We start from the raw sequence: 24,073 nt of genomic DNA, 5'->3' as shown, positions 1-24,073 counted from the left end.
ATAAACTTTTAAACTTTTCACTTGTAGTGTAGCACCCAAGAATCAAAGGCTGAACTCCATAATGTTGGTTACTTGACATTCAAGTAACACTTTGGATGTTATCTGCATCAACATGACCATGCTGATTCATTGCAGTTTTAAATGACACTCGAGAGCCGATAATACAGGGATTAAACATGTCACTGATAGACTAGGAAGACCTGGACAGGAATGGCTAATAATTTTGTCTGCAGGGTTTCCATAACAACAAGAAAAGGGACATCAGAGACAGTTCTGATGGGAGGGTTTTTATACATAGGTCTTATGAGATGGTAATGAGAGGCTCTTTCCATAGTGCACATTTAGCATGATGAGGAGTCATGCTAATTAGCTGTCATGGCAGGATCTCACCTAACAATCTCACATATTGTTTTCTAAAAAGGCTTGAGGGTGTATTCTAGATCTGGGGTTGTTTTAGGTGAACTAGGTGAGTGTTATTTTTTCAAAAGAAGTTATATATTCTGCAAACAGTACTTCTGAAAATTACACAGCGAGTATATATAGATAGAAGCTTATATGCTTATTAGTAAATGTAGCTGCATGTAAAACTGCTTTGAGTTATCTGTTTAGTGAGGATTTTGTGGTCAGTTATATGAATGTTATGACAGTTTTTCTCATCTGATTGCTTTCAAAAGAATGCCTTAGTGTCTTCATTAGCAACAGCAGAGGAAAACATTCTGTCTTTTTGTCACTTGGGGAAATACATTGAAACCTTTAGAGAAAATGTAGCAGCATGCATTAAACTTGAAAAAAGGTACATATATAATTGCCTGTGGGTTTATTGTTCACTATTACCTGGGGTGTTATTCAAGCTTTTTTAAAGGAAAAAATACCAAGCATCAAACCAAAATAAGGTAAATAGTTTTTTTCTACAGAAATAGTGTGACCAGTACACTGGTTGGCAACTTAGAAGTAAAGGAGGAGAACAAAGCTGTTATCAAGGTTGTTTCAGAAAAGTAAATCAATCAACTGTCCAACCATGGGATGCTGATTGCATTCAAGCAGGGAAAAGCTGTGTTATAAGTGTAGAAGTTTAATGGAAATCAGCCACTGTTGACTTTGGGCATGGGAATATTACATAAGACCGAATGTGCTATAAGCAACAAAAATGCATCGATTTATTCATGGGTATGCCTTTAGCAAGATGTCTACGTGTCTGATATAATCACTCAGAATTTTCATTTATCATTAAACCCTAACCGAAATTTGCTCCAGTTGAGGGACGTACAATTTTGTGTGCTGCATGCAAAGCCAGACATTATGTCTTAACAAGTCTGAATGTAGAATGCTTCCTGTTTTAAAGATTATTTTCACAATAATTTCCAAGAGTGTGACCTGAATTGAAAGTGTCTAAACACTGTGTGCATTTCATTAAATAAAGTAATGACATAATTACATTGTTCCCCATCTTCATCCCAGCTCTCAGCATACTGCCCCAGGGCCGTGCAGAGACCTTTAAAGGGGCAGGTGCTCAAAGTATAGAAAGGGCATCTGAAACAAGGCATTAAAGAGCCCCTATGGGTCCACCACCTCATTGTAGGCATCCAGTTACTTATGTAACAAGTAACAATGTCATTAATAAGACAAATTATGCATTATTTGAAGTTTAAATTGCGTTTCAGGACTCAAACAACAGAATCAGTAATAATTTTTTCACTTTGTATTGTATTCTATTGCACAATTTGTATTGTATTGTAAGATTGCAGACAACAGGCTTTACTGCAGAGTATAGAAATAAAACAAACATATTAAGGAAGGAATTTTATTTCACTATTTAAAATATTTTAAATTTCAATTTAAGGCAAATTGTGACCCTTTTTAAGAGCCGCAGAAGTAAAATGAACAGTATGATTTGACAATGTACGGTAGAATATTAAGGCATAAAATGGCATGAGGACAGTCGGTTCCCTTCAGATACATTCATATAAAGACATCAGTGCCCCGTTTTGACTTTGAAACCTACAGCGTGCATATTTATTCAAAGACATCATTGCCTTTTGAAGTTTAATCCAGCCCTATCGCGATTCTTGTCTTTCCGTCCCCAAATGTACGACCTCCTAAATTATAATTAAGTATTTTCTTATACTATTTAACATATTTCAAACTTTTTATGCCCTTAAATTTGATACAACTAAATTGAGGAGTTTTTAGTACCTGCAGATGCCCTCTGACAGAAGGGCACTTTGGGCATCTGAGCAAAAGGGGCGGGTGCTCGAGCAATGTTTAATTGGGTTCAAGCCAGGCTCTGGCTGGGCAACTCAAGGACATTCACAGAGTTGTCTTCAAGCCACTCTTGCTGTGTGCAAAGGGTCATTGTCCTGTTGGAAGGTGAACCTTCTGCCCATTCTGAGGTTCTGAATACTCTACAGTCGTGGCCAAAAATTTTGAGAATTACATAAATATTGGAAATTGGAAAAGTTGCTGCTTAAGTTTTTAAAATAGCAATTTGCATATAGTCCAGAATGTTATGAAGAGTGATCAGATGAATTGCATAGTCCTTCTTTGCCATGAAAATTAACTTAATCCCGAAAAAAAACTTTCCACTGCATTTCATTGCTGTCATTAAAGGACCTGCTGAGATCATTTCAGTAATCGTCTTGTTAACTCAGGTGACAATGCTGACGAGCACAAGGCTGGAGATCATTATGTCAGGCTGATTGGGTTAGAATGGCAGACTTGACATGTTAAAAGGAGGGTGATGCTTGAAATCATTGTTCTTCCATTGTTAACCATGGTGACCTGCAAAGAAACACGTGCAGCCATCAGTGCGTTGCATAAAAATGGCTTCACAGGCAAGGATATTGTGGCTACTAAGATTGCACCTAAATCAACAATTTATAGGATCATCAAGAACTTCAAAGAAAGTGGTTCAATTCTTGTTAAGAAGGCTTCAGGGCGTCCAAGAAAGTCCAGCAAGCGCCAGGATTGTCTCATAAAGAGGATTCAGCTGCGGGATCGGAGTGCCACCAGTGCAGAGCTTGCTCAGGAATGGCAGCAGGCAGGTGTGAGCGCATCTGCACGCACAGTGAGGCCAAGACGTTTGGAAGATGGTCTGGTGTCAAGAAGGGCAGCAAAGATTGATCTTCTGCAAAAAGTATGGCGAATGGACTGCTGAGGACTGGGGCAAAGTCATAAGCCTCTTTCCGATTGTTTGGGACATCTGGAAAAAGGCTTGTCCAGAGAAGAAAAGGTGAGTGCTACCATCAGTCCTGTGTCATGCCAACAGTCAAGCATCCTGAGACCATTCATGTGTGGGGTTGCTTCTCATCCAAGGGAGTGGGCTCACTCACAATTTTGCCCAAAATCACAGCCATGAATAAAGAATGTTACCAAAACACCCTTCAACAGCAACTTCTTCCAACAATCCAGCAACAGTTTGGTGAACAACAATGCATTTTCCAGCACGATGGAGCACGTGCCATAAGGCAAAAGTGATAACTAAGTGGTTCGGGGACCAAAACGTTGAAATTTTGGGTCCATGGCCTGGAAACTCCCCAGATCTTAATCCCATTGAGAACTTGTGGCCAATCCTCAAGAGGCGGGTGGACAAACAAAAACCAACTAATTCTGACAAACTCCAAGAAGTGATTATGAAAGAATGGGTTGCTATCAGTCAGGATTTGGCCCAGAAGTTGATTGAGAGCATGCCCAGTCGAATTGCAGAGGTCCTGAAAAAGAAGGGCCAACACTGCAAATACTGACTCTTTGCATAAATGTCATGTAATTGTCAATAAAAGCCTTTGAAACGTATGAAGTGCTTGTAATTATATTTCAGTACATCACTGAAACAAAGATCTAAAAGCAATTTAGCAGCAAACTTTGTGAAAACTAATATTTGTGTCATTCTCACAACTTTTGGCCACGACTGTAGACTGGGTTTTCATTAAGGCTATCTCTGTATTTTGCTGTGTTGAGCTTTTCTTCTACTTTGAGGAGTCCTTTAGTCCATGCCACTGAAAAACAGTCCAACAGCATGAGGCTGCTACCACCACACTTTACTTTTGGATGGTACTCTTCAGGTGATGAACAGTGCTGGTTTCGTCTATATATGATGCTTAGAATTGAGGTTCATCAGACTAGAGAATCTTGTTTCTCACAGACTGAGGGTCCTTCAGGTGCTTACTTTCTGCAAATTGCAAGTATTTTCATGCCTCTTAACTGAGGAGAGGAGTCTTGCCATACTGCTATAAAGCCCAGATCGGTGGAGTGTTGCAGTGATGTTTTGTCCTTCTGCAGGTTTCTCCACATATGATCATGGAGCTTAACTAGAGTGACCATCAGGATCTTGGTCACCATTCTAACCAAAGCCTTTCTCCATCAGTTGGTCAGTTTGGCCAGGAAGCCAGCTCTAGGAAGCTCTAGTTGTTTTAAACTTCTTCCATTAAGGGCAACAGAGACCACATGCCTCTGTGAACCCTCAATGCAGCAGAATTTTTTTTTTTTTTTTTTTTTGACTTTTCCTCAGATCTGTGGCTTGATGAAGTCCTATTTCTGAGCTCTACAGGCAGTGTTTTGCTCTGATATGCATTTTCAGCTGTTAGACCTTTTTATTAAAATGTTTGTCTTTTCAAATCATACCCATTCAATTGAATTTGCCACATGTTAACTCCACTTAAACTACAGTAACATCTACAAGAAATATGAATGCCCCTGAGCAAAATTTAAACTGTGCCGGAAAATGGAATCATTTGAGTTATTTATTTTTAATACATTTGCAAAGATGCTAAAATCTTTGTCTGTCTTTTGCTTTGCCATTATGGTGGATTGATGTGGGGGAAAAATAATTTAAAGCAGTTTAACATAAGGCAGCAATATAACAAAATATGAAAAAAATTAAGGGGTATGAATACTTTTGCAAGCCACTGTAGTTGTATTGTATCAATATAAATCTGTTTATGTGAATATATCAGCGTCATTAATGTTTTTTTTAATTGCACATCATAATTTTGTGACTACACAAATGTTAAAACTAATATTTTAACTAATATAATACTATATTTTTTTGATTACACCCTCTTACAATATATAGGCTAATTTGTTAATATGAAAGAGAGATAATGGGATTAAATCTAAATACTAAATAATACTAAAAAATATATTAGTTGTTGTATTTGACAGATAGGACCTAAATCTAAACTACAATGGGTAGCCATTAGCAATGACTACTTAGAGTAGTAATGTTTCTTAAAAATGCCAGGTCTGACATCTAGTGGTAAACTGTGGCGTAACGTAATAATCAGATATGTGACCCTGGACCACAAAACCAGTCTTAAATAGCATGGGCATATTTGTAGTAATAGCCAAAAATACATTGTATGGGTCAAAATATGCAATTTTTCTTTTAAGCCAAAAATCATTAGGATATAGTAAAGATCATGTTCCATGAAGAGATTTTGTAAATTTTCCACTGTAAATACATCGAAACTTAATTTTTAAATAGTAATATGCATTTTCTAAAAACTTTATTTGGACAACTTTAAAGGCGATTTTCTCAATATTTAATTTTTTGCACCCTCAGATTTTCAAATTGTTATATCTCGGGAAAAATATTATCCTATGGAATCAATGGAATGCTTATTTATTTAGCTGTCAGTTGATGTATAAATCTCAATGTAATATAATGACCCTTATAACTGTTTTTGTGGTCCAGCAGGGTCACATATCGGAATAAAAATCAGCTCTGAAATATAACGTTACTACAAAAAAGTTGTATGGACTACAAAATTGCGCGTCAACGTCATGCCGTCATTGACGCTGTTGGCGCCATTTTTTAACTTAAAGTGTGTGGACGCGATTTTAATTAAATAAAACTGTGTATATTTACTGTACGTCGCATAAGCCTGTCATATAACTTTAGTCATTCTCTGTCATTTTTGGATGTGGCCACATTCCTCATTTACTCTTAATATATTAGCATTAAATAATATGTCCTGACAAATTCCCCTTTTCTTCAATGGAAGAAAGTTATACGGCGTTAGGACGATGTGATGGTGAGTAAATTATGAATATTTGTGAAAAATATGTTGGTAATGACGACCAAACTATTACATACAGTATGGCAGGTAAGACGAGTTAAGTATGACATCTTGTGGTTTTCTGTCATATTGCTCTAGTCCACTCGCACACACAGAAGTGTAAGTTACAGGTTTATACTCCAATTGTCCCCACAAGGATAGTAAAACTAACATTTCATGAGGAGGTACAATGTATTAAAATACTGAATGATGTTTATTTAAAAATGTGAACATGCAAAAAAGTGTTTTATGAGGGGTAGGATTAGGTTTAACTGATAGAAAATATCGTTAGGTCAGTATAAAAACAAAATAGTGTCAATGCCAAGTCCCACAAAGATATCTGTACAAACGTGTAGTGTGCAATAGCGTTACTACAATATGTGCTTCTTATGTTTTCACAGAAAACGAAGAAGCATTGAGCTCTATAGGGCATTAAAGAGCCATGATAAGGACTCAAGCATGCTTAGTGTGAGGATGGAACAATTTGCAAGGAAGTGCAGGAATAAGGGTGAGTGGCCATTTAAATGTTACTTAATACTCCAGAGAAGACCTTCCACCTTCAGCAGACTGAAGAAAGTGCAGTGTGGTCAAGAAATTGACCTTACACCACAACATCTGGTCCAGTCCATTGATCACTAAAGGACACCAAGGCATAGTCATGTTTGCTGAACTGGTACAGTGGAGAGAATAATTCATAATATAGAAGGATATGTATATATTTGATTTCCTGGTGAAGATAAAAACCTACAGATTGTCCATATGCTTAACCTGAATTGTATATAATGAAACAGTGAAGTTCCTCTGACAGCAGTGTGATCACAAGGACAGAGGGAAGACGCTAAAAGTTAGTAACTGATCCCTGATGGCTTGTTATGTTTGGCACTATCATGCCAAAATTCTGTCCAATGCAGATGCTTTCCAAGGACATTGATGAGGTGCAAAGACACTGCAGGCATGACTCTGCATTTCTGAAAACGGCGTGCACATTTGTCTTTATAATTTTCAGCATCTGAGATAATAAGGAGGCAGGAATGGTGTTAATTACCCTCCCAGCAAGATACAGAACAGCATGCCATTATCTAGAATGGGAGACCGAGTTAGTCAGGAAAATTTGCTGCATACATTAAGAATATTGCCTGCAAGTATGTGGTATGTGTTTGGTACATTAGCTGCTGTATGGAGATATTAAAGACATTTCATTATTATGTGGCATGACGATATTCTAAAGCTTAAAAGAAGTTTTACAGGCTAAATTTTTATTAAGATTTTCCTCACGACTCTCTTATTGCAATGTTAGGCTGGTATAGTTTCAGTTAGATCCAAACAGTTAAATATGAGATTGCCATAGCAAAAAAGGCAATAGTTTGCACCTAAGTTTGAAGCGTGGCTTACAGAGATTGGTAATGTGTTACATATGGAAAAAAAATAGATACGAGATAGTGGGTAAACCAAAGAGATTTGTACAGATTTGGAAGTCCTTCTTTGAATATTTGGAAGGTGACCAATGATAACTCAATTAAACTTTTTTTTAAGAGGGTGGTTAATTTGATCAAATATAACAGCATTTTTTTTTCCATAATTGGATAATTAATTAGAGATTGCTCTCTAAAATGTAAAAAGCTTAAAATAAAATATATTTAAAAAATGTGATTACGATTTTTTTTTTAAATATAACAAAAATATATGGAAAATATATTAGCAACATTATTTTTTGGTGCATTTTTTGGGGAGGATTTTTATTACCTTTGCTGTCATCTAATGCACAAAGTTAATCTTAAAAAAATATATATTAACGCTATTAAATATAATCTAGTGAATTGCAAAAACGAATCAGTTTTTATACTGTTAATTCTAATGTTGTGATTCACTTGTAGCATTATTTCTGCTTTAGTTTTAGTAATTTTTGTATTTGAGGCAACATTTCCTAATATTTTATTTTTATTATTTTATTTTATTTATTTTTTATTTTATTCTTCAATTACCAAAAACAACAATTATTGCCCACTTATCAGTTAATTTCACTCTATCTCTATTAAAATTTTGGTATAATTAGTAATAAACAGGTCAAAAAAATTTTCAGGTTAATTTAAAAAATTTCTGTTTAAATAGTAATGTTATTTAATGAGATTAAATGTTGCGCCAGCAGTGCCACAGGTTATCGCTCCTTGAAGGACAGTTTGTTTAAATTTCTTTACTGCTCAGTGCCTGCAGTGTAGCTCAGACTGTCAACCAAATGGAGAGAAACATCCTTTTTGTGAGTGCCAATTTACAGGGCACTGATTCAGGGGGCAAGAGAACAAACTACTGTTCCACTTCTGTGAAAAAGGAAATGGGCTTCAGCTTGGCAGCTAGTCTTGAGCTTAAGACACTGATTCCTCTGTTTGTATTCATTTATTCTTATTCAGTTAAAGGACTGATGTTCTCTATTGAAGACAATAATATAATTATCTCTGTAATGCAATTCTTGCATTCATCATTCAAACACGTTGCCATCATACAAAAGTTGTTTTTGTAATTTTATACTTTTTTACAATTTGACTTTATTTTTAACTTTGAAAAATAGCAGGGAGATAGTCTCTTTTTCTTTAGCTGTGATATTTTATGCAAAGCACAGTTTCCTCTCACATTACTGTTGTTTGCATTGCGTGTCTAACGGCAGACTGGTTGCTCTAAGTTGATTTCAGCATGCGCTACCACACAGATCACAAGTTGCTTTTGGCAACACTCAGTAATGCCTGATTGGCCAAGATTCTGCTTCGCGATACATCTGGGCCAATGAAAGAGCAGCACTGAGAGACAGCAGGTGCAGTCTGCACCTGTGTAGCATCAAAATGGCATTACCCAGCAAGGAAAAAAGCCACTCAAGCTCGTGTCAGTCCGACAGAAGGGTAAAAATAACAAGGGAAGTGCTGCTTCAAATGTTTCACCTACATTAAATCATTTTTGCACGATGCAGCACTTTAGCAGCAAACTGACAATATGAAACCAGTGGATTAGACATGCTATTCTGCCAGACAGGAAGCTAGCAGTAGCCACTAATCTTTCGCTAATAAATCTCAGCTTGGGAGACTCTCGCAAAGGTAGCAGAAAAAGTGCCTTCATTAAAATCCATAAGACTCTGCCCCCTGAAGATGCTCCGTACAAACCTTTGATGTCTTCTGGCTTTTACGGCGAGATGTCTACTGCTCTGAGTATCCTCACCGATATTTTTAGCAGTTTAATTCTACCAGATGTCTTCTCTGCCTACCTTTGAAGCTGATGGGAATTAAAGTGAAAGCAAAGACAAGTGACATGGTCTTTTTTCCCCCTTTTCCCATATGGAGCTCTTAGTACAGCTGCAAAGCCACAATTTTTTTCTAAAGCTCTTGTGTACTATTGTTTTCATCAGATAAATCAGATAATCAAGATAAAAGACTCTGAATGACCACAACAGGGAGAAAGAGAGAGGCAGGCAGACAGACAGACGGAGCGAGAGAGACAGTGAGTGAGTGAGTGAGTGAGTGAGTGAGTGAGTGAGTGAGTGAGTAGAAAGCAAACAGTCTCAGATGGGGAGGTTTGTCACAGATAAGCATGAAGCTCTGTGTAGCCTCTCCCAAAGCCACATAGCAGAGCGGAAGAGAGGCCAGATAACAGCAGTGTCACTGCAGCATGCTGTGGCCGTGGAATACTGATGAGCAAACCTGGGAGAGACTGTGCTGTCTGTGTTTGCACGTGTGCATTTTCATGTATGCCTGTATGTGTATATATTTGCATCTGTGTAAGGCTATGTATGCTAGAATGTAAATGCAGATGCTTCTAGCTACGCAAAATTGGAGACATAATAAAGCAGTCTTAAAGGGGTCATTGGATGCAAAACTAACTTTTACATGTTGTTTGAACATTATTGTGTGTAGGCAGTTTGTGTACACAACCACCCTACAATGATAAAAGTCCACTCACTGGTATTTTTTTAATATTTAAAAGTAATATCCCCTTTTTAAAATCAGGTCATTCTCAGCTTCTTGTTGTTGTGATGGCACACAGTTGATTGACATGAGCGTCTTATCTTAGGCCCGCCCTCACTGAGCTGAAACAGTCTGAATACGATTGCCATTTTGTCGACTCAGGTGCAGAGGAAGACTCTAATTGAGCGATTGAGGTGTTCTGTTGTTGGATGTAATAATGAACATGGTAGTTGTCATTTACTACTGACATCTGAGCCGCTTAAGAGGCAAAGGACAACGTTACTTTAGTTTTTAAAAGGAAAGCACAGATCGCGATCTACATATTCATTTATGTTCGTGTGAATCATTCGTGATGCAATTTCACCCACAGCAGAAGTGAGTATAAGGTTTTTTTTTATTAATCTTTGCAAATGGCCTTTGTTAATAATGTGCTTGCTGGCAAGTTTTGCCGTTAATTGCGGCTAAATGCAGCTAACGCAGCTGAATGCGGCTAAAGTAAACATTACAGCTCCTAATCCCTCAGCAGAAAGGGGCGGGGCGAGCAGAGCTCATTTGCATTTAAAGGGCCCATGTGATAAAATGAACTGATATTTTGCAGAGCTGATTTTAACAAGGTAAAAGGGTTTTTTATTACACTATTATTGAGAATTTTTAACCAAAGTATATTAGAGACTTTTCATTAAGACCCTGAAGAATCATATGAACTTGGAAAATGGGTATCCGATGACCCCTTTAAACATGTCTGAAGATTCCGACAGAGAGGCTGACTTGCAATTTTTTGCCCTATTTTTTGAACTAAGAGAAGGACATTCTACGTCAGTTCTACACATGCGTCATAGTATTCTAGTGAAAGTGCGTCGAAGACTGACATCCATGCTGTTTGCCGGATGAATTACGAACCTCAGAGTGCTGCCTCGCATTTCACTCGTAGCTGAAAGATGCCGAGACTGACTCCATAACCTGCCCATAAACAAACAGTACTGAGATTAGAGAACATATTTTAACATAAAATTTAATTAAATTCAGTATTACAACAAATAAAATTAGTTTATGTTATGCAAGGCAAAAGGCGTTTCCATCTTGCGAAACGAACAACCGCTGCTGACGCAGTTGACTGATATCTCTTCCTTTTATTTTGCCTTGGGTAAAATTATATAATTTATTGCACAGTCAAGACTTTATAAATGACATAAAATGTATGCGAACCTTTATTTCTGAGAACTATACTCTCCTGTAGAGGATACAAAAAGCCCACGCTCTGACTGTAACTCAGCAACTGGGGTTGTTTCATCGGAGACAGGCAATTGGGTAGAAAAAAATAACCCAGCATTAAAAATTACCCAGAAGCTTAGTTACAGAAAAACTACCCAGCACCTGGGTAAAAAAAAATCTTAAAAATAACCCAATAAAATGACCCAACAAGATGAACCCAGCATTTGAGTTAAAAAAAAAATAACTCTGCATTTTTTAGAGTGTAATGACAGAATTTTCATTGTTGGGTGAACTATCCCTTTAAGAATAGAAATGCTAATTGATGTATTTTTCCAGGAGTTATAGACCTTGTTGATGTGGCCGATCATGTTTATAACAGCTTAGCATTAAATCTGCATTACTGCATGCTGTCTGTATTTCAGCAGTGTTTGAACTCATAGAACTATTTAGTTGTAAACCTGACTGGCATTAATATACACAAGGGAATAAAGGGCATCTAATATTTCAAGAATGAAAGAAAAGATTTAACTTTGGCTGTGGAACTGCAGGTTGTGGTAAGGGTTGTGTGTAGATACCTGCTTGAGTTTGTGTGGGTGTGTGTTAGCCTGTCTGTGGATGAAAGACAGCGAGAGGCTGACCTTTTTTGAATGTCATGCTTTATGTGTTTTCTCCGGATGGTGGAACGTTGCTGTTTCTTCGCTTGTCTCCTTTCCTGCATGGGCTGTCATTCACTTGTAGACCACTTTAGCATGATGCTATGGTTCTCATAATTAATCTCGTCTCTCTGGAACATCCGGGCATATTGAATACATATTGCAGTTGCTGTGAGGCATACAAAGCAGTGGAAAGGATACAGTAACAACTGGGCCATACTATAAAATCTCACACAGTGCTGATGTGTTTGAGCCTCAGTTTTGAATTTCTGACGAGATTTTATCTAGCAGATAATTATGCACTTAGAAGAAAAGACTGTAAAAGACTTTTCTCTGTGTGTTTGATGTAATTGAACAGTTGTGTGAGTTACATAAGCTGTGCTTTGAATACGTTTGCGAGGAAGCATCTAAAAATCATGTTTTAAGAATGTCAAAAGGAATGTAATTTTTCTTAATCACAAGCATAACGAACGAGAATCAATACAGTCTGAATCTGTCTAAAACAGTTTATGCAGAACCTTTCAGTGTGAATCGTTGTGATCCTATCAAAATGAAATGCAAGCTTTACAAAAAGACTGTTTTTGAAGAATAGGACATTTAAAACTTTATTTGAACCAACAGAAATATCCCAACCCTTGCGAGAAGAACCGGAGAAATAATGACATGTGAAGGAGGCGTTTCTTAAAAGACTCAGAGTGAGGGTGGAAAGTGGTAATGAGAAACTAAAATATGACTCTTTTTGGCTCATAAAGCTTCAGCAATATTATAAGTGAATCTCAAGGGAGAAGTTAAGTAAAAAATGTATGATATGAGCCCTTTAAATCTGGTGGATTCTTCATTTTCACATGTTTTCCTTTCTACATGCACATAAAAATACAACAACTCTCCCAGGCTAACAAGCCTTTGCCTTTTTGCATTTGTGGCCTCAAGGTCATTAAGCCCTGATTAAGTCTAATCACTCAGAGTCAACAAATGAGGCTTCATTAGTACAGGACTGGCAAAGGATAAGTGGGCAGTAGAGCTCAAAGGAGAATATAGGTGTCAGTACTAGGGTCTTAATGAGGAGAGAACTAAAGCAGGGAAGCAGAGGGATGAGCTGATGTGGTATGCGCCATTACATGATATTAGCACGTCAACATTAGAAGAGGTGTTGTATATCAGAGGACAGTGTGTAGGAGAGCATAATTATTTATATGAAACTGAGGACAACTTAGACTTAAATTGGTGGATGTGACCCTTATGACTCACTTTTTTTGATTTATTTATTTCTTCTTTGTCTTGAAACAGATAAAATCTGATGTAACAGAGATAATTTGTTCCCTCCAGTCACAGTAAGACATCTTTTCGCTGTGATGTGGAACAAACCCTTCCTAGAGTCCTAAAGTCCAGATTAGACTTGCAAATTCCCAACGTTTTCTCCTGACTGGCATCTTACTGTAAAAGTTATTAATATTAATGAACCAATTTGCATTCTCCTTGAATACATTTTTTGCTCTGTGTGTTTGCCTGCTTGTACGTTGTTATATGGATGAATTAAAAATCGCAATGATACCTAGTACTCTGGGACTGCGAGACATTTAGATGACGACGTTGTCATAAAATTTGATTAGTTTCACATGGATATCACTTTATGCTGTCTGACTTATTATGACATAATCTAGTGTGTTGAAATTAGGTTGTATGCAGTGTATTGTGTAGTTTGTTCAAATGGGGCGGTGCTTTACGAAGCAAGTTGACAGATGGTGGGATGCAAAATTACTGTAGCTTAGACAATCTTTATTGTAACAGACAGTAGATTCGGTCTACCGTATGCATGTAATTCTGAATAAGTGGTTTACCTTGCAGCTCACTGCATATGGCTGCATCCACCTGTTTTATAAGGTAAACAGTTTGAGGCTTTTTTTTCTTTTGTTGAAAGAGATAATCATCAGTAATTCAGCAAGTACGTTATGTTTGTGAATGTACCGTGTAATATATGCATACTTAGTGCCGGCATCTTTTCTGTCTTGGAAGTTAAATCTCAAGATAACATTGTGTGTGCATCTTAAGTAAAGGCAAGAAGTCAAGTTCCCTGACAATCTTAGTGAAAACTAATATAAATGTATGTAAATGATGTATTTTATTAAGAAAGATTGTCAATTACATTGTAATATATAGTTATTGAAAAACATTTTATAATACTAAATTATCAACACTTTCTATGTCCACTCCTACCCCTGACTGTCTGATCTCCTCAACATCCTGTGTGAGCACAGTTCATATTTAACATCCTGCCTCTGTTTGCCCTGTCGTTTTCCCACTCATTCAATTATGTAATGCTATTACATTTCATTGGAGAGCCAATCGAATCGGAAGATCAACATTCAATTTCCTCCGCGGTGGCATTCGTGGAGATATATGGCTGGGATAATTGAATTTCTTTGCCCATGTTTGTGAATTTTGTTGTTGACCGAACAAGACCTGTAGCAGAGCCTCAGGTGCACTGCTGAGCTTTATGAGCACAGATCCATGATGACTGTGAAGGGAAGAAGGATCTATCTGGAGGGTAAGTACAAAATGTGTTTGACTTCCAGGAGTTGGTGGATAAGCAGATTAGGAGGCATTTTGCTCCAACAAAAATAATTTTGAGTCAGAGGTGAATATATTGGCATTCCTTTTCAGAAAACTGTTGAATTTGCATTTAATGAAATACCCTAAAATAGACTTGTTTAAGACTTTTTATTGAATAAAATGTGTTATATGAATAATCAAGCCTGTAAAATATATATATTTTGAGTTTTTTTTTTTTGGAGTGCAAAAACATACATGAGTTTTTTTTTTTAAATTTTCATATAGTTTTGTGCAGTAAAAGAAAGTATTAATGAATATGGCTGGGTAAAAAATATTGATTTCTTGATTTTGATCGAATCTTAAATCCCAAGATTCAGTTAGTCTAAGAATATCTGAATGCACTGTGAAATTTTTTTGTGATAGTTGTTAATGAGTACCTTGTTTGTTCTACAGAAAAAGCCTCCAGGTCCCACAAATTCTTGGGTTTTTCTGAGTTTTTGTGTATTTTAACCCTTTCCAACAATGACTGTATTTTGAGATCCATCTTTTCACACTGAGGACAACTGAGGGACTCATGCAACTATTACCGAAGGTTCAAATGCTTACTGATGTTCCAGAAGGAAAAACAATGCATTATGAAGCCCTGATCTTTAAATTCAAAAAGTCTTCACCCCCTGTGTATCATTACACGTGGAAACGTTGCAATAAAATAATAGTCAGAACATCCAGCCTTATAATAAGTACTAATGAACTGACAGATTAGAACTAAAGCATAGCAAGTCCATCTGAGAAAAAAGATTCTCCTAGAACATTTAAAGTCATTTTAAAATTATGCAAATCTGTGTATAATGCGTGTAGATGTCCTGGCATAGCCTCGGTGTCCTTTCACTGAAATACTGATGGATTCTGCTGACTGCAGCCTCCACAGTTTTGACATTGTAATGCTAAAGGTCACATGATCAATAAGATGCCCTGTGGAGCTTGTGCAGTGCATACAATCAGAACGCTGGTCTTTCGAAGCTCTTGTTTTTGATTGCCTTTTATCATTTATTATTTGCATAAACTCCTTCTGCCCCCCAACCCTCCACCACACACACCTAAAGATGAATATGGTGGCAGAATCAACTGTGACAGACCATATTTCTTAGTGGGACCATCATCTGGCAACAAGCCCAGTGTTAGAAATAAAATGATCTAGGGAGCATAGCACAGTGTGCCACCACACTTCATGAACTGGGTTAAAACAAGCTTGAGTTGCCTCAGGAGTACTAGTTGGCTCTTAACGTGTTGGGAGTTGGGCATGTTTTTTTTGACTGTTGTCCCTTTTGAGATCTCGCCTCAGCGGCCTTGTTTATTACAACAGCTTGTGAGGGAAAAGGTTCTCCCAGAACACGTGTTGCGCGTTTTCTTATTTAAGGATCTTTTTTTTTTTTTTTTACTGAAAGACATCTTTAGGTTGTTTTCTGTCCTTGAATGTAATCTAGCTGTTGATATGGTGCTACCTATCAATGTCGTTGTTGGTTTATGTAAGTTACTTGGGTTATATAATCATATCATTGATTTTTCTGTTGATAACTTGGACCCTGTGGGATTTCTGGCATGCTAAGTGATTTAGATTTAGCATTTTAATGAAAATGTAAGCGTGAGGTTGGGACATATAGACTGTTTCATTAGCTCAGTATGAAAATGAATGTCTCGACTGGGATAAAAAAGCAAACATGTATGCCTAAGCATGTTAATTTTGCTTGTCTGGCTTTGGCATTGTTAAGTTAGTCTTTACTGTCAGTGTGATATATGGCTGCTGTGATGATGTTCATCTGTTATGTGAGGAGACAGCATCTCTCCAGCCCAGTGTCATGTACGAAGCTCACATACTCCATCATGACATATAATCAGACGCTGACACCAGGGAGGTAAGCGGCTCCCACAGCATCTTAGTGAGCTCAGTGATCTCGGTGAGACTTCTAAATTCCCACATGAAAATGAATTAAAAGCACAGTTTACCAAATGACAGTCTCATCTGTATGTATGATGGCTCTATGTTTCACTGTAAAAGTATTATTCCTCAGCCTTTAAATTTACATTCACGACCAGGCTCTGCTTGCTTGAAAAGGCCCATTTTCAGTTTTGTCAAACTTGAGTCAAACTTTTGCCGGCACATGGGATACTTATCAGCGTGTCTGAGATCTAAGACAGATATCCCTGTTGATTTGCTGTCTCTTTTACTAAGGTGGAGCGGAAAACGTTTCTTTTTTTCATTGAAAATTCTCAAGGCTTCTGGCAAACATCCCCTTCATATCACTGTAGACACGGTCGACAGTCTCTCAGGTGGCACGTACCTCTGTTGCAGCCAATGTCTTGTGCGTTTAAAGTGCAAGAATTTTCACTTTCACAAATTTCCCTCTTATTTTTTTTTTTGGACCTGTTTTAACCTGTTTTAAACCGTATAGTTTGAATTCAGATTTTTTGGCTTAGGCAGATATCAAATACAGACATTCAAATCCCAAAGGTTTCCAAACTGCTGTCTGGGTACCACCAAGAGATTATTACCATTTTATTTTAAATACTGGTTGGAAATCATGACATTAATCAGTTACTTTGTTCTATTAAAAATAATATATTTTTATATATTTTTTAGTTTATATTATTATTTGGCGGGTAGAAAAAGATAGTGTCACAAGGAAGGTCAGAGACGTGCGGATCCATTTGCAGCATTTTATTCAAACAAACAAACACAAAGGGGCAGGCAGAAATCGTCGTCAAAAAACAGGCAGAAAGGTCGGGGCTGGCAGCGAGAATCAAACACGGGAGGGAGTCCAGGAATCAAACACACGGGAAAACAAACACAGGAAGAAACGCTCGGAATTACGACCATTAGGAACAATAAGACTTCGCAAGGTGGCTGTGTGTGTGAGAAGCTTAAATGCAGTCAGTGTGATGAGGTGCAGCTGTGAGCGGTAATCAGTGCAGTGAGAAACAAGGAGCAGGTGAATGCAGTGATTAGTGCAGTGGTTTGTGGGGAATGAAGTCCATGATGTGTAGTGCAAGAGTTAATGATGACAAGACGACCAATACGTGACAGATAGCAAGTAATGGGAAATAAATCCATTTTACTAGTAATATTATGTTAATTATTTTACCAAAATAAAATAAATATAAATACATAATGACCTTAATACTGTCACAGTTCTGTCAGTTCATGTCTGTTCATTTGGTTTCACCCATTGTCTCCCCCTGCCATTCTGTTGTCATTTGGTTTAGCCCTCGTCACCGTCATCTGTTACACCTGTCCTTGTAATTATTAGTCATCTGTGTCACCTGTGTTTGATAATTAGTTTGCCTTTATAAGTCTGTCTTTGAGTTTAGTCTTTGGTCGGTCTTTAATCGTTCTATGTGTTCGTGTGTGGATGTTCCTGCTTGTTCCTGCCTGTTATTCTAAGTATATATTAAAAGATAGTGTTTATTGTAATCTTGTTTCTCGTCTCGTCCGTCCAGCACGTCACCTTATTACAGAAAGACCGACCGAAAAGTTTACCCGGCACTTTCCCCTGCGTTTATTTTCCGTCTTTTTCCCTCAGTGTTTTGTTTTTTATTGTTTGATCATGGACCCTACTGTTCGTCTCATCCTCCTGAGGCAGGAGGAACGCTCTCTTGAGGACCATACACGTGAGTTCATCTCCCTGGCAGAACATTCCCACTTCCCGGATAGCAGCCTATGCATCTACTATCACGTAGGACTGAATCCCACCACCAAGGCGCTGCTATCCGGGGAGGGTCCTCAAGAGAGCCTGCCGGACTACATCGAGTGGGTGTTGGCGTCCTGCCAATCTTCCTGGACTGTCGGCGTCATCGAGGAGGACGTCAACCCCACTCACGACCCAGAACCCAGCCAAACATCACCCCGACATGCGGAGTTACAGCCTGAGCCCACCGCAGATGGAGTGCCAGAGCCGAGAGCGACAGAGCCTGACCCATCTGACCAGGTGCGAGAGCCGGCATCAACATCCGCGACGGTGGAGTATGACGTGGAGCAAGAGAGGGCTACAGAGAGCCCTGCCCACTGCACCACCGCTGAGGGTGAGCTTGGATCCAATTCTGGGGATTTAATAGACTTCTTCTCGGATCTTGCCCAAGACAACTCATATGACTTAATTGACTTTTTCTCTGAGCCACTGACCTGCATAGACTTCCCTCCCACCCGCCCTCGTCTGTCTGAATCTGCCTGGTTCCCGCTGGTTCCGCCCAGCCGTCCTGAGTTCCTGCTGGTTCCGCCCAGCCGTCCTGAGTTCCCGCTGGTTCCGCCCAGTCGTCCTGAGTTCCCGCTGGTTCCGCCCAGCCGCCCTAAGTCTCCCAGGTCAGCAGTCAGTCCCCCAGCTCACCCTCAGCCCACCACCTGTGCAGTGGGCTCGCCGCGGGACTGCCAGCTTCCATCGGCGTCTCGGCTGGAGGATTCCTCAGCTCCGCCTCCAGCCTCCGAGTCCTGGACTCCGCCTCGGCCCTTCGACCCCGCGGTTCCACCACGGCTCTCGACGCCCTCCTCTTCACCGTCGCCCGTCGATCCACCAGCTCCACCGGGCTCCATCGTCTTTCCGGCTCCGCCCTGGTCAGTCGTCACCCCATCGGCTCCTCAGGACTCTGCTCCTCCGGCTGTGCCTCGTCGCGCCGTCCCACCGGCTCCTTGGGACTCCTCCTTCCTGCGGGCACAGCCTCCATCCTCTGTCGCTCCGGCTCCGCCGCGGATCTCCGGGACTCCGCCTCCGCCTCGGGCGCCAGAGCCTGCTCCACCTTGGCCCTCCGGATCCTCGGCGTCACCCCGGATCATCGGCTCTCCATCTTCGCCTCGGGCTCCTTATCCATCTGCTCCGCCTCTGTCGGTCGGCCCCATGGAGTCGGCACGCCTTCGTCCACCATGGTTCCTCCCTCCGTCGGCTCCACAGTGGGCCGTCATCATGGTTGCGGTCTGGGTCGGTTCCTCCTGCCTTATGCCCCACCCATGTCCTCCCTGGCTCCTCCCTCCGTCGTCGCCCCTCTGGACTGTCTTGTCTTACCCTTGGACTCTTGTTTTAGTCCCCCTCCCGGGGTTGCGTCCTCCACCTAAGCCTCCTCCATGGACTCTGTTTTTCAGTTTTGCTGCCCCTCTAGTCTGTTTTCTGTTTCTGTTTTGTACGGCGCGAGGACGCGCCTTTGCGGAGGGGGGCGTAATGTCATAGTTATGTCAGTTTATGTCTTTGGTTTCTCCCATTGTCTCCCCCTGTGGATCTGTGTCATTTTGGTTTAGCCCCATCATCTGTGTCATCACCGTCACCTGTGTTTAGTAATTAGTCTGTCTTTATAAGTCTGTTTGGTTCTTGAGTTCAATGTCGGTCTTTAATCGTTCAATGTGTTCGTGTGTGGATGTTCCTGCCTGTTCCTGCCTGTTATTCTAAGTATATATTAAAAGATAGTGTTTATTGTAATCTTGTTTCTCGTCTCGTCCGTCCAGCACGTCTACACCTTATAACAAATACTGTGTTGTTACCAGAATGATTCACAGCTGTTTAGTGATAGTTGTTTATGAGTGACTTGTTTGTCCTGAACAGTTGAACTGCATGCTGTTCTTCAGGGGTTTGTCTTAGTATATTTTCCTGCTTTTTTGTCCTTAGCCAATCACATGCCTGATTAAGCCACCAGGAATGACAACATTTTGAATTTGAAGATCATGGTAAATTTAACTTTCTGTCTTCTGGGAAACATGTAAGTATGTTATGTAGCTTCTGTAGGGCAGTAGTAAATGAAAAAAAATATACATATATGCAAAATAAGAAAAATGTTTTCATTTTGATCAAAAGTTTTCAACCCCGGCTCTTAATGAATTGTGTTTCTTTCTGGAACATCAGTGAGCGTTTGAACCTTCTGTAATATTTGCTTTTCAGTTGTCCTCTGTGTGAAAAGATGGATCTTAAAATCATACGGTCATTGTTGGAAAGGGTTCAAATACACAAAAATGCTGAAAAACCAAAGAATTTGTGCAACTTGAAGGATTTGTCGGAAGAGCAGCGGGCAGTTTAACTGTTCAGGACAAACAAGAGACTTATAAACACTAAAAACAAAACAAAAAACAAAAACACAGCGCTGGATCATTCAGGTAACAACACAGGGTATTTTTTTTTATAAATTCAACTATTACCTTTAGTAATCTACCTCAATTGTATTTGAAATATTTTTTAACTTCAAAGCTGTATTTATGTTTCAGAAAGGAGGTCACTTACAGGGGAGGAAAAAAATCATATTTGGGGGTCCGTGGCAAAGTTTGAAAAGCCCTGCTTTAACCCATTTAAAATCAAAGCCAGTGTTGATTAATGAGTCTTTCTATACTTTATACATGCTATTGGCAGGCCAACATGGATTTTTGCAGGTTGTTTCAAGTTTGAACATCTGTAATTCACAAGGTTATACTTTCTATATCCCACATCTATTTGTCATATCTTCTTTTTTTTTTTAATGTATTGTCTGATTTTATTTGTATGTGTTGTAATACTATTACATTCATACCACATATTTTGAATGCAAAATCACCAGAAAATGCAAATGCAAAAAAATTCTGTCTGTGTGTGATTATTCATCACAGTACCATATTTGTATCTCTACAAATCTGGCATCGTTCACCTTGTTGCACAATCCAGTATGTTTTTTTTTTTGGCAGCTATCCTTTGAGCAAATACATAATACCCCTCAGTGGTCACCCCATACAATCATGTTAACCATGTCCCCAAACCATTGCTCATGCTGTTTCCTGTTAGGGTGCAATCATAACAACTAAGTTACAAGAGCATTCAGGCTTCCTGGACGCTCAATAATACATAGAATCGGGGCTAAATAATTGATTACCCACTTTATGTAATTGTTTCTCTCAGTGTTGAATTATTCATAGTAGGGAGGTTGCACTGTCTAGGATCCCAGGATGAAGTCTCTGTGGCACGCCAGTATTTGAAGATGGGAGAGGGACAGGATGGGTCCGAATGACATGCATGTACACACCCATGTTTAGTAGAAGGCTGCTCAGCTGGATGAGCACTGTTTTCTCTGCAGGAATTCACTGGCAGTGTAGAGTATGTCTGCAGTGTGAAAACCTTTACATGCTACAGTATATATAAAAAATGTTTTCTTTGACCCAGTTTAGAAGTTGCTGTTCATCTGTGTCTAAAAATTATAAACAGGACATTTTGAGTTTCCTGACCTTAGTTTAACTTTAGGCTTCTGTATTTAGTCTGGTTGGCGTCAACCAGATGTTAATTAATTATTGAATTTATCCATTTCATGCTTATGGGTAGCACTCAAGATTCAATGAGTCAAAGTAGTGTCAGAGCCATGAATATTATAGTGCTTTTACCCTAATGTGTCCTTGTAATGGTTTCCAATCCAAATTGTTTTTTCATTTTTTTTTTTCTGTTTGCATACAATTGATGTAAAAGAACTGAACTGTTGAAGTGGGTCTGGATCTCTTTACCTAACTCTCCCTGATTTATATTTCTTGGAGATTCAGTTCAAACAAATTACTTGGGACATATCCCATCCTGAATTATTCAGTGACTAATATCTGCTGCTGCTGACAGGGCATGGAAGTGACTTGGATCTCTGATGCTAGTTTTTGTGGATTGAGGGATCTAAGTAATGCTTTAGTTTTAAAGCACTGTTTAAGAAGAAAATTTACATTTGACTTAAGAAAATTATATTTATTCACAAATTTCCTCATTTTAATCATGCTATGATCACGTTTCATACATCAAACACACGATTCATCAATTAAACAAGATGTCCAATAATAACATTCGAAAACCTAGTTCTTTGAAATTTAGTGTCTGTATTTATGTTAGTTTCATACATATTTAACAAAACATTTTGATGTTGCTGTTAGTATAAATTAAAAGTACTATTTATTTTCCTTACACCTTGTATACGCATGAGAGTACATGCCTTAATCATTGTTAACAACTGCTTTTGAAAAAAGTAAATTGTTACAACAACAAAAAGCATTTGTCTGTCAAATGTTTTTCAAATGTTAATATTTTTAAACAAACCTACTTATCTGCTAAACTACTAATTCCACTATTTATTTTCAATTACACTTTTAAAATATAGGACAGTTACACCACCTACAGTACAGAGTAGAGGTCAAAAGTTTACATAAACCTTGCAGAATCTGCAAAATGTTAATTATTTTACCAAAATAAGAGAGATCATCCAAAATGCATGTTATTTTTTATTTAGGTCTGACCTTAATAAGATATTTCACATAAGACATTTACATATAGTCCACAAGAGAAAATAATAGTTTAATTTATAAAAATGACCCTGTTCAGAAATTTACATACAATTGATTCTTAATACTGTGTTGATACCTGAATGATCCACAGCTGTGTTTTTTGTTTGTTTAGTGATAGTTGTTCATGAGCCCCTTGTTTGTCCTGAACAGTTTAACTGGTCTTTAGAATTTTTGTGTATTTCAACCCTTTCCAACAATGACTGTGTATGATTTTGAGATCCATCTTCTCATACTGAGGACAACTGAGGGACTCAGTATTACCTAATAGTTGCATATGAGTCCCGCAGTTGTTTCCAGTGTAAAAAGATAAATTGCAAAATCATGTCATTGTTGGAAAGGGTTCAAATAAACAAAAATGCTGAAAAACGAAATAATTTGTGGGAGTTTAACTGTTCAGGACAAACAAGGGACTCATGAACAATTATCACTAAACAAAAAAAAAAAACTTTTGAACAGGGTCATTTTTATAAATTAAACCAATACTTTGTCTGTATGTAAACGTCTTTTATGTGAAATATCTTACTCCAGTCAGTACTAAATAAAAAATAGCACGTATTTTGTATAATGGTAAAATAATTGATATTTTGCAGATTCTGCAAGGTGAATATAGACTTTTTGACCTTAACTGTATATTTTGTTACTTTAAACTAAAGGCAAAAAATTACATTTTAAAATTTTAATTTAGAAATTGAAAACAAGTTCAGGATTTAATGGATTATCTTAATTCTTAATTTATAATTTGAAAATGTTACCATGGTTCATTAAAAGCTAGGACAGGATTCTTAGTTAAAGGGATAGTTCGAGCATTTAAGACATGAAGTTGTATGCAATCCTTATCAGCACTATAGTGTATACACACTGACCCACACTGCGTTCACCTCCCTGGTCAGAGTTCTGGACGCTGGAAGTTTTTCAAGAAAGTAGTCACGGTTAGTTTCCGGGGCCTCAAAACTGTGCGTTTTTACGTGAAAAAAATATATGCGTTTCAAAGCTTGATTAATTTACATCACAAAAAACACTCCTGACAAAAATCATACCTCAGTTTTAATCGGCACTATATTCTTTCCGTTTCCATCAATCCGCGCTGCTGTCAGTTCGCACGTTCCTTTCAGCTGTTGATAGCGCGACTCGCTGACAACATGTCTGACTACGAAACTTCTGATGATGAAACCAATTTTAGCACAATGTCAGACGGAACAGACGATATATATATTTTTATATTAGACCTCGTTTCACGTGATTTCCACAGGAGTCTAAACATCAGATTGTTTACTGTACAGTTTAGACATGGGATCTCCAGTCCTCGTGAGCTACTGTCTTGCTGGTTTTAGTTTTTCTCTGATGCAACACACCTGACTC

This window comes from Garra rufa, chromosome 12, assembly GCF_049309525.1.
Source record: "Garra rufa chromosome 12, GarRuf1.0, whole genome shotgun sequence".
NCBI classification, from domain to species: domain Eukaryota; kingdom Metazoa; phylum Chordata; class Actinopteri; order Cypriniformes; family Cyprinidae; genus Garra; species Garra rufa.
This window is presented reverse-complemented; position numbering follows the sequence as displayed.